Source organism: Myotis daubentonii, chromosome 13 (genome assembly GCF_963259705.1).
Source record: "Myotis daubentonii chromosome 13, mMyoDau2.1, whole genome shotgun sequence".
NCBI classification, from domain to species: domain Eukaryota; kingdom Metazoa; phylum Chordata; class Mammalia; order Chiroptera; family Vespertilionidae; genus Myotis; species Myotis daubentonii.
The window spans coordinates 11,486,731-11,501,429 of record NC_081852.1 but is presented as its reverse complement, the minus strand read 5'-3'; positions in this window follow the sequence as shown (position 1 = coordinate 11,501,429).

The following is a 14,699-nucleotide window of genomic DNA, read 5'->3' as shown; positions in this document are numbered from 1 at the left end:
CCTACAAATGTCTTCTAAAGATCAATGAGCAAAATGCACAGTTTATATACCAGGTGTTTGTATTTGTAAACAAAGAAATGATGCCTCGTGTTAGTTGAAAAATTCATATATTTTCTGAGACACCGCGTCTGTGTTGTGCTCATTGGCTGACTCTCTGTGCTTTAGCTGATGGATCTTTGGGAGTAGCGGGCCATAGACACTGAGGAATCCGCAGGTAGGAAATAGCAGACACTTTCCCAAGGACAAGGGTGTTTCTGCAATAGAAGTCCGTGGACAGGAGCGCGGGCTGCTCCGTGGCCTTATGGGCCTCTGGTGTTTAGCCAGTTCCCTCCGCTGGCTCTGAGCTCCAAGTGAGGATGTAAATATATCCCCCTCACCAAGTGAAAGCAGGCGGCAGAGGCACCAATGAGAACAAGATAGGAGTTCGAAATGTGACATTTCAGACATAGAATGTTACAGCAAGGAACGATCTGGGGAAGCGGACGGGAGGACGTGCATCTCCAATGTGGAACAATCCGAGGGCAGCAGGACCTGTCACTCATTCTAGATTCCCACGTGGTCTCTGACCACGTAATGACATGCGTTTCATGATCACTCCCCTCCGCGCTAGAGCAACATTCTAAAGTGATCGATAGAAAGCTTTGGTTTCCTCAAGATGTCCCAGAGATCGCCGAAATCGAATAGCGTGAAGTGTTCTTTTATTTTTTGTTGTCTGGCACATTATCTGACTCCTGTGCTGTTTTAGGACTTTGCCAGGGTTTACCTCTCCCTTCTGAACAGGAGGCGCGAGGAGCAGGCTGTGTCCGAGGAGGAGCAGGCTGTGTCCGAGGAGCAGCAGGCTGTGTCCGAGGAGGAGCAGGCTGTGTCCGAGGAGGAGCAGGCTGTGTCCGAGGAGGAGCAGGCTGTGTCCTAGCAGGAGCAGGCTGTGTCCGAGGAGGAGCAGGCTGTGTCCGAGGAGGAGCAGGCTGTGTCCGAGGAGCAGCAGGCTGTGTCCGAGGAGGAGCAGGCTGTGTCCGAGGAGCAGCAGGCTGTGTCCGAGGAGCAGGCTGTGTCCGAGGAGGAGCAGGCTGTGTCCGAGGAGGAGCAGGCTGTGTCCGAGGAGCAGCAGGCTGTGTCCGAGGAGCAGGCTGTGTCCGAGGAGGAGCAGGCTGTGTCCGAGGAGCAGCAGGCTGTGTCCGAGGAGCAGGCTGTGTCCGAGGAGGAGCAGGCTGTGTCCGAGGAGCAGCAGGCTGTGTCCGAGGAGCAGGCTGTGTCCGAGGAGCAGGCTGTGTCCGAGGAGGAGCAGGCTGTGTCCCGAGGAGCAGGCTGTGTCCGAGGAGGAGCAGGCTGAGCACTGAGGCGTGCCCATCGCCGCAGACATTAACTGCAGAAAGCAGTTATTCAGAAGGAGGGGCATGAAAGGGTTCCAGGCAAGGAAAATATCCGGAAGACTTGCTTTGCTGTATTTTTTACAGCGCAGGGATTGCTTGATGTCGGTGAATCTGTGTGATTCACCTACACAGCCCACTCCAGCACTTTGCTGGATGTCTCTGGGGTCTGATTTCTCACAGGCAGAGGGGAGAGAGGACTGGGGAGGCAGAGGGGGGAGTTACTAATTTTCGAAGGCTGTTCTGTTCTGTGATTACCTCCCAGGCACCGAGGTAGGCTGCTCTCCCCTTGTCTCCGATGTTGCTGTCCTTTCACAGGAATGCCTGCAGGTACATCTTCAGGGTCAGAGGCGAGTCTCAAACTCAGGTCTGATGACAGCTTGAGTGTTTTTGCTATCAGGACTCTTTGCCTTGGAAGCCACGGAAACACAACTCAAACCACTTTAGGTTAAAGGAAATTGACTATCTATACCAGAGATGGAAATCAGGATATGACTGGATATAAAGGATATAATTTTTACATTACATAATGTAAAAGAGTAAACACTATCTAAGTTCAGTAGAATTCAGTTGAACTCCCAGCTGATTCGATCAGTAGCTCTCAGTTTTAGCTGCACATTATAATCTCCTGGGAATGGAGAGCATTATGCCAAGTGAAACAAGCCAGTCAGAGAAAGACAAGCACCATATGATCCCACTCATACGTGAAATATAATAAACAAAATGAACTAACAAGCAAAATAGAGACAGACTCACAGAGAGAGAGCATGCTGGCAGCTGTCAGGGCTAGAAAGATTGAGCAAAAAAGAGAAAAAAAATGCGTGGACACAGACAACAGTATGGTGATTGCTTGGGGAGGCAGGTGAGGGAGGTGCAGGAGGGTACAAGGGGAGATAAATGGTGATGAACGGAGATTTGACTTGGGTGATGAACACACAATACAGTGTACAGATGATGTGTTGTGGAATTGTGCACTCGAAACCTGTATAGTTTTGTTAACCAGTGTCACCCCAACGAATTCGGTAGAGAGGAAACAAATCTCCTGCGAAGGTTTGAAATTCCCAGTGCCCGGCCACATCCCGTGCAATGAAGCCAGGATCCGTGGAGCTGAGACCTGGCCCCTGGGCTGTGCCCAGTGCCCCTGAGTCCTCTGTGCAGTCATGGGGGAGAATTGCCGCCCTAAAAAAACTCTAGGCAAAGACATTTCTCCTTTTATAAGAATAATTAGAGCAAGAGAAATCACCAGAATTGAAAAAGCTACTGCAACCCCAAACTATAGGCACACCTGGAGGAAACAGGAAAAAGCTAGCAGGGGGGTCTTTGATTTAAAAATGTGACTTTTATATATGCCATTGTTTTTTTGTTTTGTTTTGTTTTCAAGAAAAGCACATGTTTTTATTGATATTAAAAGAGAGGAAGAGAGAAAGGGCAAGAGATAGAAACATCAATGATGAGAGAGCATCATCCATCAGCTGCCTCCTGCATGCCCTCTGCTGAGGATCGAGTCCGAAATCTGGGCATGTGCCCTGACTGAGAATGGAACTGAGACTTTCTGGCTCACTGAGCAACACCAGCCAGGCGATGTATATCATTCTTTAGAAAAATAATGCACTGTTTGCTCAGAAATACCTTTCCCAAATCAATTATGGTTTTCATTCTTTACCTGATGAATAAAGACAGTAAAATATTTCAAGGTAACTTTGCCTATTCACCAAACAGAGTGCAGCAGTAGCATGAGGCCTTAGTCTGAAGAATAGTGTTTCTTCAGTTATGTGAGAAACTAATTCATTTGTATCTAATTATTTGTATTAAAACAAATTGAAAGAGAGAAAATAAAAAATGAAGTTATCAGTCATAAGCAGCCCGCACATAGAATAAAGCTCTAGGATAGAAGCTACTAAGTGTATCTTCACCCCCATTTAGTCAGTGGATACACAGTTACCTGTGAGGAATTGTGAGGAAAAATGCATTTAAAAATTGCCTATGAAATACTTTCAACATGCCTTTCAAATTTGGGACTAACGGTTAATGTCAGGAGAAATTTTAAATGACATATTTGGCTCTCTGAGACCTTATAAAATGTAAGTCTGCCTTTTCAAATTATACATGTTGAACTCGTACGTGTTTTCAGGAATTCGTTACGTATGAAATTAAGGAATTGGGTAAAATTCAAGGAAGCAGGAAACTAGAAGATAGCATTCTAAAGGCCATTTTAGGCAATGGCCCATGCATTAAACTTACATAGTTTATTGGGGATACAACACCAGGAAGCACTGCAAGGAAGTGAGGAAGAGAGACAAGGAACAGAAAGAAGCCACAAAACATGTATTCTGAAGCGTGTGACTGCTGTGGTCAGCAGGCTCTTAATCATGGTGGGGACCCTCCAAGGAGTGGAGAATGTGGGTCTCGGAGTTTTTCCGCCCAAGAAGCAAGTGAGCGGGTGTTTATCCATCAGTGAGGACTGCTGCCCGGGGCACTAACTCCTTGGCTCTTGGCCAGGTCCAGCCACAGGTCACAGAGAACGGAGCCCCATCTCCCATGTCAAAGAGTCACATGTGCCAGCAGCTGGATAAGCACAGAGAACATGAGCGGGGCCAGGACAGCACCTGCTAAAAGTCTGTTTTGATGTAGAACTGAACAGGGGTCAGCAAACTTCTGTTGTAAAGTACAGATGGCAGATGTTTTAAGTTTTGTGTACTACATATGGTTTCTCTCACATATTTTCCCTTTTATTCTATCTAAAGATGTTAAGACATTCTAGCTCATATAAAAACTGGTGCTGGACCACACTTGGTCTACAAGTTGTAGATTGCAGACTCTTGAAATAGAGAATTGTTTTTAAAAAAACACTAGTTCAAAAGAATTATGCACCCACCCTATGGGTACTGCAGCGTTATTTGCAATAGCCAAGATCTAGAAGCAGCCTGAGCATCCATCAGTAGATAAAAAAGCTGTGGTACATTTACAGAATGAAATACTATTCTGCCATAAAAAGGAAATGTTACCCTTTGCAATAGTATGGATGGACCTGGAGAGCATTATACTAAGTGAAATAAGCCAGTCAAAGAAAGACAAGTATCATATGACTTCACCCATCTGTGGAATCTAAGGAACAAACTGAACTGCCAAGCACTATAGAGACAGACTCATAGATAGAGAGCAGGCAGACAGCTCCGGGGGTGGGTGGGGATGTGTGAGGTGGACAGATAGAGCAAAAAAGAAAGAAAAAGGAGAGAAAATGCCGGGGTCCAACCCCAGCAGGTCCAGGGGTCCCCAAAGGTGTGGACGGAGTCGGTGAAGAAGGAATGGTCTCGATCTCCAGAGAGGTTCTGCTTCGGATCTCCAGCCAGGTTCTGTGGCCAGGTCCTGGTCAGGTTCTCTTGCCAATCTCCGCAGTCAGGTTCAGTCCAGGATCCCTGCCATGCTCTCTCACCAGGCTCTGCCTCCAGGCTCCGAGGCCAGTCCCTGTCCAGGATCCTCCGGCATGCTCTCGCCAGCGAAGTTCTTCTGTCTCTAGAGAACGTTCTGTGTAGGTTCTGTGCCTAGGCTCTGTCTCTCTTGGTCCTGTCTTCCAAGCCCTGTGTCCTTAGTTCTGTGTTCTGAGTTCTGAGTAGGATCTGTCTTCTGAATTCTGTCTCATGAGTTCTGTGTTCTGAGTTCTGAGTCTTTCTGTCTTGTTACAACTGTATTTATACCAGTTGATTCAATCCTATCAATCTCTATTACAAAGGTTAGGGCGTTTCTTATCTCCATTCCAGGGAGAAAAGATTATGTAGTTTAAGCATGATTGTTCGTAGTTAAAGGGATTAATTACCCGCCTGGCACTTAGTTGAGGGGTTTTATTCCCTCCCTAACTTCAGGGGAAAATCCCTACCTGGGGATTCAACCTTTCTCGGAGAGGTGACCTTGGTTAAAACACAGCGCCAAGAAGGTGAGCAAACATATTAAGAACCGTATGCCATATATGCCAGGTCCCTTGAAACAGCAAGCATGGACCGGCTCCCGGCAAGAAAACTCGTGGACATGGACAAAAGAGTGGTAATTGTGGAGGGTAAGGGAAACGGAAGGTGGGAGAGGGCATAGAGGAGATAAATGGTGATGGGAAAAATAAAATTTCAATAAAAATGTAAAAAACAGACTAAAAGTTTAATCTATTTGATAATATGATCAATCAAAATGAGTAAAATCTTTCGGATGAAGTTAATCTTTGTATGAAAAGAATTTATTTTATATTGTTTATATAATACACTTAAATAAAATGATTATTTTAGAAAAAACAATTGTGCAGATGTTGAATGTTGTAACAGATAGAGAGAAGGCAAGAACAAACCAGATAGAGGTTAAGATATTAAAAGAGATGAATCCTTTTATAGTAGTCAGTGTAGTAAAATGTAAAATCTACAATGAAGACATTGTATCCACAGTCTTTTTTTTTTATTGCTTAAAGTATTACAAAGGGTATTACATATGTATCCATTTTATCCCCCCGCCCTAGATAGTCCCCTAGCCTCCCCTATCCCCCAGTGTCATGTATATATTCAACAAGAAATAATGGAAGACAAAATGAAACAAACAATAACATTATTAAAAATAGAGATAAACAGAAATACCATTGAAGTGGTAGGGTTTAGTACTATTCCAAGTCTTTAACATATCAACTATTAACAAAATTCAAAAGGATATAAAAGAACAGGCTTATTAAATTATAAGAAAATATTGGTTATCAATTTCAGTGTAGAATTCAAAATTTAAGGAAATATTTATTACTGGTGACTTAATTACCTGTGATTCCTAGCCTTCATCTGCATGGGGAAAGAAAAAGTCCACTTTGAACTCCCATTAGGCTTCTAGCTTTCAGGGTATGGAATTCTGGGAACCTCTCTCAATAAGTTGGGAAGACTTCTCTATCCCCAGGCATCCGTCAGCCTGACAACCATGAGATGTCATATTCTTCCTGGTCTAATTGTATTCAAACCCATAGATTATCTGCTGGAGGCCAGAAAACTCACTGCTACCCTTCCCTCCCGCCCACCCCCATCAAGAGCAACCTCTTTCTACATCTCTTTCAGCCTCTTTACCCTCACTCTGTTCTGAATCATTCCTGGAAGTTCCATATAATCTCCTAGGCAGGTTTAAGATTTTTAAAAGAAAAATAAACAGGAGAAAGAAAGCTTGCAGGTGAATTCTGCTCTCTGTCCCACATTGTTTTTGCTTAGAATATGCAAACACCCATTCCAGCAATTTGTTTTTGAATTTGGATCTTTATAAAAAATGGCACATCAGGCTAAATCCAATGAATGCTAGATCAAGGTTAAAGATCATTTACTTTCTCTGCATCCAGTGAGTTACAGCATCACTTTAACAATGATTAAGGTTTTGAAACATAATTTTTATTCTTCACTAAGTTTTATAAAGTAATGCAAGAAAGCAAATAAATGATTCTAATAACTGCACTAACACTCCTGTCCAAAGAGATCGATAGTGCTAGCGCTGATAAAAGAGAAAGCTCTGCGTAATAGATCATGGGGTGTGGTAGACTGCTCGTCTAGGTAGGTGTGGATTTGGTCTTTGAAGTGCAGTCCAAGAGTGACAATGTGTGTGGAAGCAAAGTGCTGAAAGTACACAAAAGCAAAAAATCCCAACAGGGCTTAATATCTGTGAGAACAGCTTATGCCTCATTAATATGTTATTACTTTAAAATAGAATTATGCAGCCATGGCCAGCATTGGTTAAAGCATCAGCCACAAACAAAAGGGTTGCAGGTTCGATTTTGAGGAAGGGGACATAGCTGGGTTGCAGGTTCCCTGCCCCAGTTAAGGTGCTCGTGGGAGGCAACCAATTGTGAGTCTCTCACATTGATGTTTTTCTCTCTCTCTCTTCTCTACCCCCTCCTACCTCCCTTCCACTCTCTCTAAAATCAATGGGAAGAAATATCCTCCAGTGAAGATTAACAAAAACAACAAGAAAACCAAAACCAAAACATAAAATATAATTATACAAGATCATTTATTTTTCAAAATAAATATTAGAACTCTTTATTTCCAAAAAAGAATGCTGATATAATTTTCATAGCTGAGTTTGATAAGAATGTATATCTTAAATTACATTTCCTAAATTTCCATTGTTTTATCATATATGGCTCAGTAATTTGTTTTCTGCAGATAGTCACTATAATTTTCTCTTATATTTATTCTTACATATTTTCTTATAGTTTATCACTGATCACTGCTATACATAGAGAGATAGTTGATTTTGTAGTCTTCATTTATAAGCTGATAACTTACTGAAATTTCTTACTATGGTTAATACTTTTTGTTGATTTATGTTCTTAGGTTTTCATGGTAGACTCATATAATTTTCAAATAATGATAAATCTCCTAGCCATTTCCAATTATATATTTCCTTTTTCTCTTACTTTGCAAAGTAGGTTAAATACAATTTCCAGAAAATCCTTTAAGAGGTTTATATATGACATGTCATGGACCTGATTTAATGAGAAGGAATGTTACAAGCATTAAAGGGATTATTATAATTGTCATTATTATTATTATATGGTTTCAGAGTGACATTTATCATCTAAAAGAAGTAGTGTGCCTCGTAGCACTACTAGAAGAAATAGATAGTTTACGTTGTATTGTTGAATGTCTTTTTATTGCAAAACTAAATAACCACATTTGTTTTCTTCTTGATCCAATAAAATATCTAGCTGTTACCAGATTTCTGAATTCAAACACTAGTAAACCTTTTATGTATTGGATAAAAGTACTTTGTTATGATGCTTTGTCCTTTTAACATATCATAAAAATATTTGGCTTATTTTTAAATAACTATTTGATCTCTAAAATAATGAGAAATGTTTTAGATTTTTCTCTTTTGTTTTATCTTTCTCATATTTTAAAGTAGTATGCTCATTTCTTACAATGAATTGAGAAGCATTCCTTTTTATGTAATCCATAATGTCTATAAACATATTATGTATTTGGTTTTCAAATTTATAATCAATTTTTGTCTGAATTAACTATTTGGACTGGGCAAATTTTTTAAGTGGTCATATTTTGAAAACTTTAAAAATTGCTCTCACAGATGCCTGGTAAATTTTTGGGGAAATGAGCTGTTTATTTAACCTTCTCTCTTCAAAGTAATACTTTGAATAAGTATAAAAAGTATTTACTTTGAATAAGTATAAAAAGTATTTTGCTGTACACAGTAGCATTAAAATTAAATGACGAAAATGCCCAGGTGTTATAAAGGAAGAGGACTCTAAGAATTAGGGTGTGGGTTGGAAGCTGAAGCCAGCATGGCTCACAGACTTATACATTTGAGTCTGAAGAAACTATGGGCAGGGGTTTGCAGATTATAACTGAGTAAAGTCAGATAATCAGGAATATTAAAAAAAAAATAAACATGCTTTACAAAGACTAATGTATCAACTAATATTGGCTATGAGTGAAGTCTCAACCAATTTCAAAGAATTAACATCATCCTGATCATATTATTATAGTATTACTTTTAAATAAAGGTAGGGGCAAAAGTAGGTGTACAGTTGTGATTATGTGAAATAGAGTTTATTCTTGTATCACTATTAATTATTGTACTACTTTCCATTAGAATTACTATAAACCTACTTTTGCCTACCCTGTATGATTATGCTAGATCATTTATTTTTCAAAATGAATTTTTAATTTATTTCATTTTGATTAAAAATAATATTGCAATAACTAAAAATAATATTGTATATAACTATGTGTGGTCCCAGGTGGGTAACGGACATTTCGGTGGGGGACTGGGTGAGCACTGTATGAAGTGTATGATTGTCTGACCACTGAAAACTTAATACAAAATAATATTGCACACAAACTGTAATTTAAAAAAATAATATAATAAAAAATAAATATTCAATTAAATGACAAGCTAAATTTTATATAGTGCGGAACTAAAAAAGTATGCCTTAATTATTTCATGGTTTAAAAAGAAAGTGTAATAGGAGTTATAAAATTTCCCAATTTAAATGGTAACATAAGTAATTTATGTTAAAACGTTGTGACTTGCACCTGAAGCAATGCATGTACATTTCAACACTAATTCAGTTCATAAGGAAAAAGGAAACTGCTAAAAGGGTTATATTCATCACTCACTTTATCTGCACTTAAACATGTATAAAGAAAATGATAAAGAAAAGAGTGAAACTTGTATTATAAAATAATAAAACATTTAAAAATATAAAATAATAAACATTTTAAAAACCAAACAATTTGAAAAAGGAGTATACACAAAACTGAAAACTTGTTTTTGAAGAAGACTTTAAAAATGTATAAACATTTAGAAAGACTGAAGAAACAGTTGAAATAAAGAAAATACTGTGAATGAAAATGGGATCCAAAACTATGTAAACATTACATAGAATTTAGAAGACAAATACACTGAGTGGCCAGATTATTATGACCACCCCATCAGTACTTCGTTGGGCCACCTTTTGCCTTCAGTACTGCGGCGATTCTTCTTGGCATTGACTCCACAAGATGTTGAAAGGTGATGTGAGGAATCTGACACCGTGCCTGATGAATAGCACTGTCCAGTTCTGTGAGATTTGATGGTTGTGGAACCAGCTGCCTGATGGCTCTTTTAACTTCATCCCACAAATGCTCAATTGGATTGAGATCTGGTGATTGTGGGGGCCACCTAAGCAAGGTAAAGTCTCCCTCATGTTCTTGAAACCACTCCTGCACAATACGAGCACCATGGCATGGCGCATTGTCTTGTTGGAAGAAGCCATCTCCATTGGGATACGCCATCAACATGATAGGATGAACCTGATCAGCAACAATACTTAGATATGTTGTGCTATTCAGACGTTGTTCCACATGAATTAAAGGGCCCAAATCATGCCAGGAAAACATGCCCCAAACCATAGCACTGCTCCCACCAGCTCGAAGGATTGTACTCATGCATGTACAGTGCATGATTTCATGCTGTTTCCGCCAAATTCTCACTCCGCCATCTGCATGATGCAACTAGAAACGATTCATCGGACCACGTGACTTCTTTCCAATGCTCGACTGTCCAATCCTTGTGTTCCTATGTGAATTGGAGACGTTTTATCTTGGTAACGGCAGACAGCAAAGGTGTTTGAACAGGCCTTCGTCTGTTTTGCTGATACTCGCTCCATGGCTCTGAGCGCCAACAATCATCTCACGTTCAAAGGCTGTTAAATCGCGTTGTTTACCCATATCTTCAGAAAAAAATCACTTCTACTGCTTCCCTATTTATAATGGCCTGGCCCTCTAGCAACTTCATTGCAAAATCATAGCTAATTTGCCTACAAACATCAGGTGGTCATAATAATCTGGCCACTCAGTGTACATTTTAATATGTTTGAAAATAGATTGAATAGGACAATCAGTTTTTAGAACATAAGTAATAAAAATGATGAAGTTTAATTTATAAGAGAAGTAGAAATAAATACCAGAAAATATCAAGGTAATTAACCGCATTAAGGTTTAAGGAAAATAAATATAATAATCACAGAAGGAGAATAGGATGTTAAGGACCAGAAAAAGTTGTTTTATAGATGCTCACATACAAATGGATGTCCTAGTACAAAAGATTAATTTGGCCCCCTGTCTCACATCACACATAAAAATTAAGTCAAAGTCCATCATAGATGTAAATGTAAGGGTAAAGCTGTAAAAGTTTTAGAAGAAAATACAGGAGTAAATCATTATCTTGCACTAGACAATATTATCTTAGTTATGACACCAAAAGCAAAAGTTACAAGATTGGTAAGTTGGACTTAATAAAAATTAAAAACATTTTTGCTTCAAAGAATACTATCAAGAAAGTAAAAAGACAACCCACAGAATGGTAAAATTATTTGCAAATTATATATCTGATAAGATCATTGTATTCAGAATATTCAAAATCTTATAATCCTATCTAATAAAAGACAAAAGGGTAATTGACCATACCTTTGCTACATTTCCCATTGGCTAATCAGGGTGATATGCAAATTAATTGCCAAGAAAGATGGTGGTTAAACACCAACAAAGATTGCGGTTAATTTGCATATATAGGCACCAAGCGATGGAGGGAAGCCAGCTGGCCCCAGGCAGAAGCAGCGAGCAAAGGCTGGCTTGGCAAGCAAAGAGCAAAGAGCACCGGCCTCCGCCACACCCTGGGGCCCGTCGCAGCAGGCGAGGGGCTTAGCTCCTCGCCCACTGCGGGCGCTAATGGGCTGGACTGGAAAGTAAGGTCTGAGGTGAGAGCTGTCAGGAAGCTTCCAGGGTTTGGCCCAAGCCTCAGGCAGAGGCGGGTGGGGGCAGGAGCCAGGAGGGACCCGGTGGCGCTGGAGGCTGGCATGGTCATTAGCAGCCTGTGGTGTTTTCAGTGCACAACTTATAATCTTCTGAGATGCTTCTTTTTATTTGATAAGTTTCACTAACTACAGGAGAGTGGGTAGCACCATTACGGGGGGATGGGCCAGGTGCGCCTTGGCCTTGGAATCCCAGGGCCCCAGCAGAGTGGGGGGCAGGGCTGAGTTGGAGAAACCAAGTCCAAAATTTGAAAGGAAGCAGGAGGCAGTGAGGGGCAGAGGGTGACAGCTGCCCAGGGGCCTAGAAAAGCTGCTGGGTGGGGGCAGCCGAGGAGCCCGATGCCTCTCCCAGAGGACAGGTTCACGTCACTCCCTCTCCTCTCCCAACCCCCCATGACGTGTCACCCCAGCTCTCCTCCAAGGCCCCACCTGGGCTTGCCCTGCACAACCCCGCCCTGCCCCACACAGCCCTGCCCTGCACAGGCTCACCCTGCTGCCCAGGCTTTGGGGAGCTCTGCCCCTGGAGGATAAAGGGGGAGGCTGCAGACAAAGGTTGTAGGAGGAGGGGGCAGAGCAGGGCCCACCAAGCTAGATGGAGGGGAGGGAGGGAGAGGCCCCACAGAACTGGGGACAGAGATGGGCAGGGAAGGAGGGCCGTGCAGAAACATCGCCCTTGGTTGAAGTAGAAATCCTGAACCCATTTTACAGACCCCAGCAGTGTGTGTGTGGGAATAGGGTGGTGGGGGAGGGTGTGGGGAGGGGGGGCGGCAATGACAAAAGAGGGTGTGAGGGGACTGGATGGATGGAGAGCAGCGACGTTTAATTCATGGCCTATTTATTTTTATTTTTGTTAATATATTTTTATTGATTTCAGAGAGGAAGGCAGAGAGATAGAAACATCAATGATGAGAGATAATTGATCTGCTGCCTCCCACATGCCCCTTACTGGGGATTGAGCCCACAACCCAGGAATGTGCCCTTGACAAGAATCGAACCCAGGACCCTTCAGTCCACAGGCTGGGGCTCTATCCACTGAACCAAACCATGTGATCGATGGCCTATTTAAAACCACTGCAGTAGGCTGAGCAGGGGTCTTACCACGATGGTGTTACCTGATAATGAGGGTGTCACTCCTTATGTTGGGGTAATCAGAACTGCAGCGAAGTAAAGATACACACATGGATCCTGCAAAGGGTTTCCATGCACACGATGCAATTTACTTCGTGTGGCACCTGAAGAGGGTGAGCAGAGCCTAGGAAGGACATGAGGTCTCCAAGACCAGGGGCTGGAGGGAAAGTGTGTGCTAAGCATTCCGCATTGTGAGTTACAATCTATATATACGAAAGCCTAATATGCTAAGTGTCTGACCAAGCAGTGGACTGACCGGTCACTATGACATGCACTGACCACCAGGGGGCAGATGCTCCAACCGGTAGGTTAGCTTGCTTCTGGGGCTCAGCCGATCGGAACTGGGTGAGATGGGGCTGGACATGCCCTGGAACCCTCCCACGGTCCCTCCCCAGCCACTAGCTCCGATTGGCCCCAATTGGGACTGGGCAAGATGGCCCTGATCGGCCCCGATCACCAGTCAGGCAGAGGGACTCTACCCGTGCACAAATTTTGCGCACTGGGCCTCTAGTTCAATAATAAAAAGACAATTTAATTTAAAAATGGGAAAACTATTTGAATAAACATTTCTCAAAAGAAGATTAAATATGATAACTAAGCACATGAAAAGATGCTCAATCTCATCAGTCATTAGCAAAAAAAAAAAAAAAAAAAAAAAAAAAATGAGATGCCACTTCATAAACACTAGGATGGCTGTAATAAACGAGTCTTGACCAGGATGGGAAGAAATTGGAACTTTCTCATACATTGCTGGTGGGAATGTAACCCGATGCAGCCATTTGGAAAACAGTTTGGCCATTCATCAAAACGTTAAGCATGGAGTTACCATATGGGCCACCAATTTCACTCCCGTCTCCATTCAAGATAAATGAAGATACATGTCACACAAAAACTTACACACAAATGTTCATAGCACCCTGAACAATAGACAAAAGGTGAAAACAATCCAAATATCTATCAATGAAGGAATGAATATATAACAGGTAGAATGCATATTCATGAAATGTACTTGGTAATAGCAAAGGATGAAGTACAGATACATTCTACAACATGAGTTAATCTAACACATAAAACATTCTGCTTGGTGAAAGCAGTCAGCCACAAATATTGTATATTATGTGATCTTATTGGTATGAAATGTCCAGAATAAACAAATCTATAGAAAGAGAAAGTATATTAGTGGTTGCTTAGGGCTATCTAGGAATTTTGTGGGTGGAAGAGAAAGAACTTGTTTAATTTTAACAAATTAAAATGTTAATGGGTACAATGTTATTTTTAGGGTAATACAAATGATCTAACATAATTGTGGTGGTGGTTACACTACTCTGTAAATATATTAAAAGGCATTAAAACACTTTAAAGTGAGTAAAGTTTATAGTATGTAAATAATATCCCTATAAAGCTGTTTATTATTTTTTAAAGTAAGATCTATTTTTGGAAATTTGTTATAGAATCTAATACTTATTAAAGTTTTCTGCTATATAACACTGAAAATGATCAGCAATGGTATTTGTTTTTGAACTAACTACTGTTCTCTTGGTTGCAGGAATAAGTTAATATAAATTAAAGAAGCCCAAGATTGAATATAGATAATAACATTTAAGGGATAGTTGTCATTGAAAAACATTCTCAGAAAAAAAGAAATAGAACAATTCCTTAACCTGATAAAGTATATATAAAACATATTACAAATATCCTTCTAATTGACAAAAGAAACATCAGTAAAAGACTAGATAAATGTGTTGTATTCATAAAGTGAATAGACTTAATTTAAATAATTAAAATAGAACTGTTGTATTAACTTAAATTTATCTCAAAAAAATATGTTTAAATGAAAAAGGGAAACTGTAAAAGTTCCACAAATAAACACACACACACACACACACACACACAGA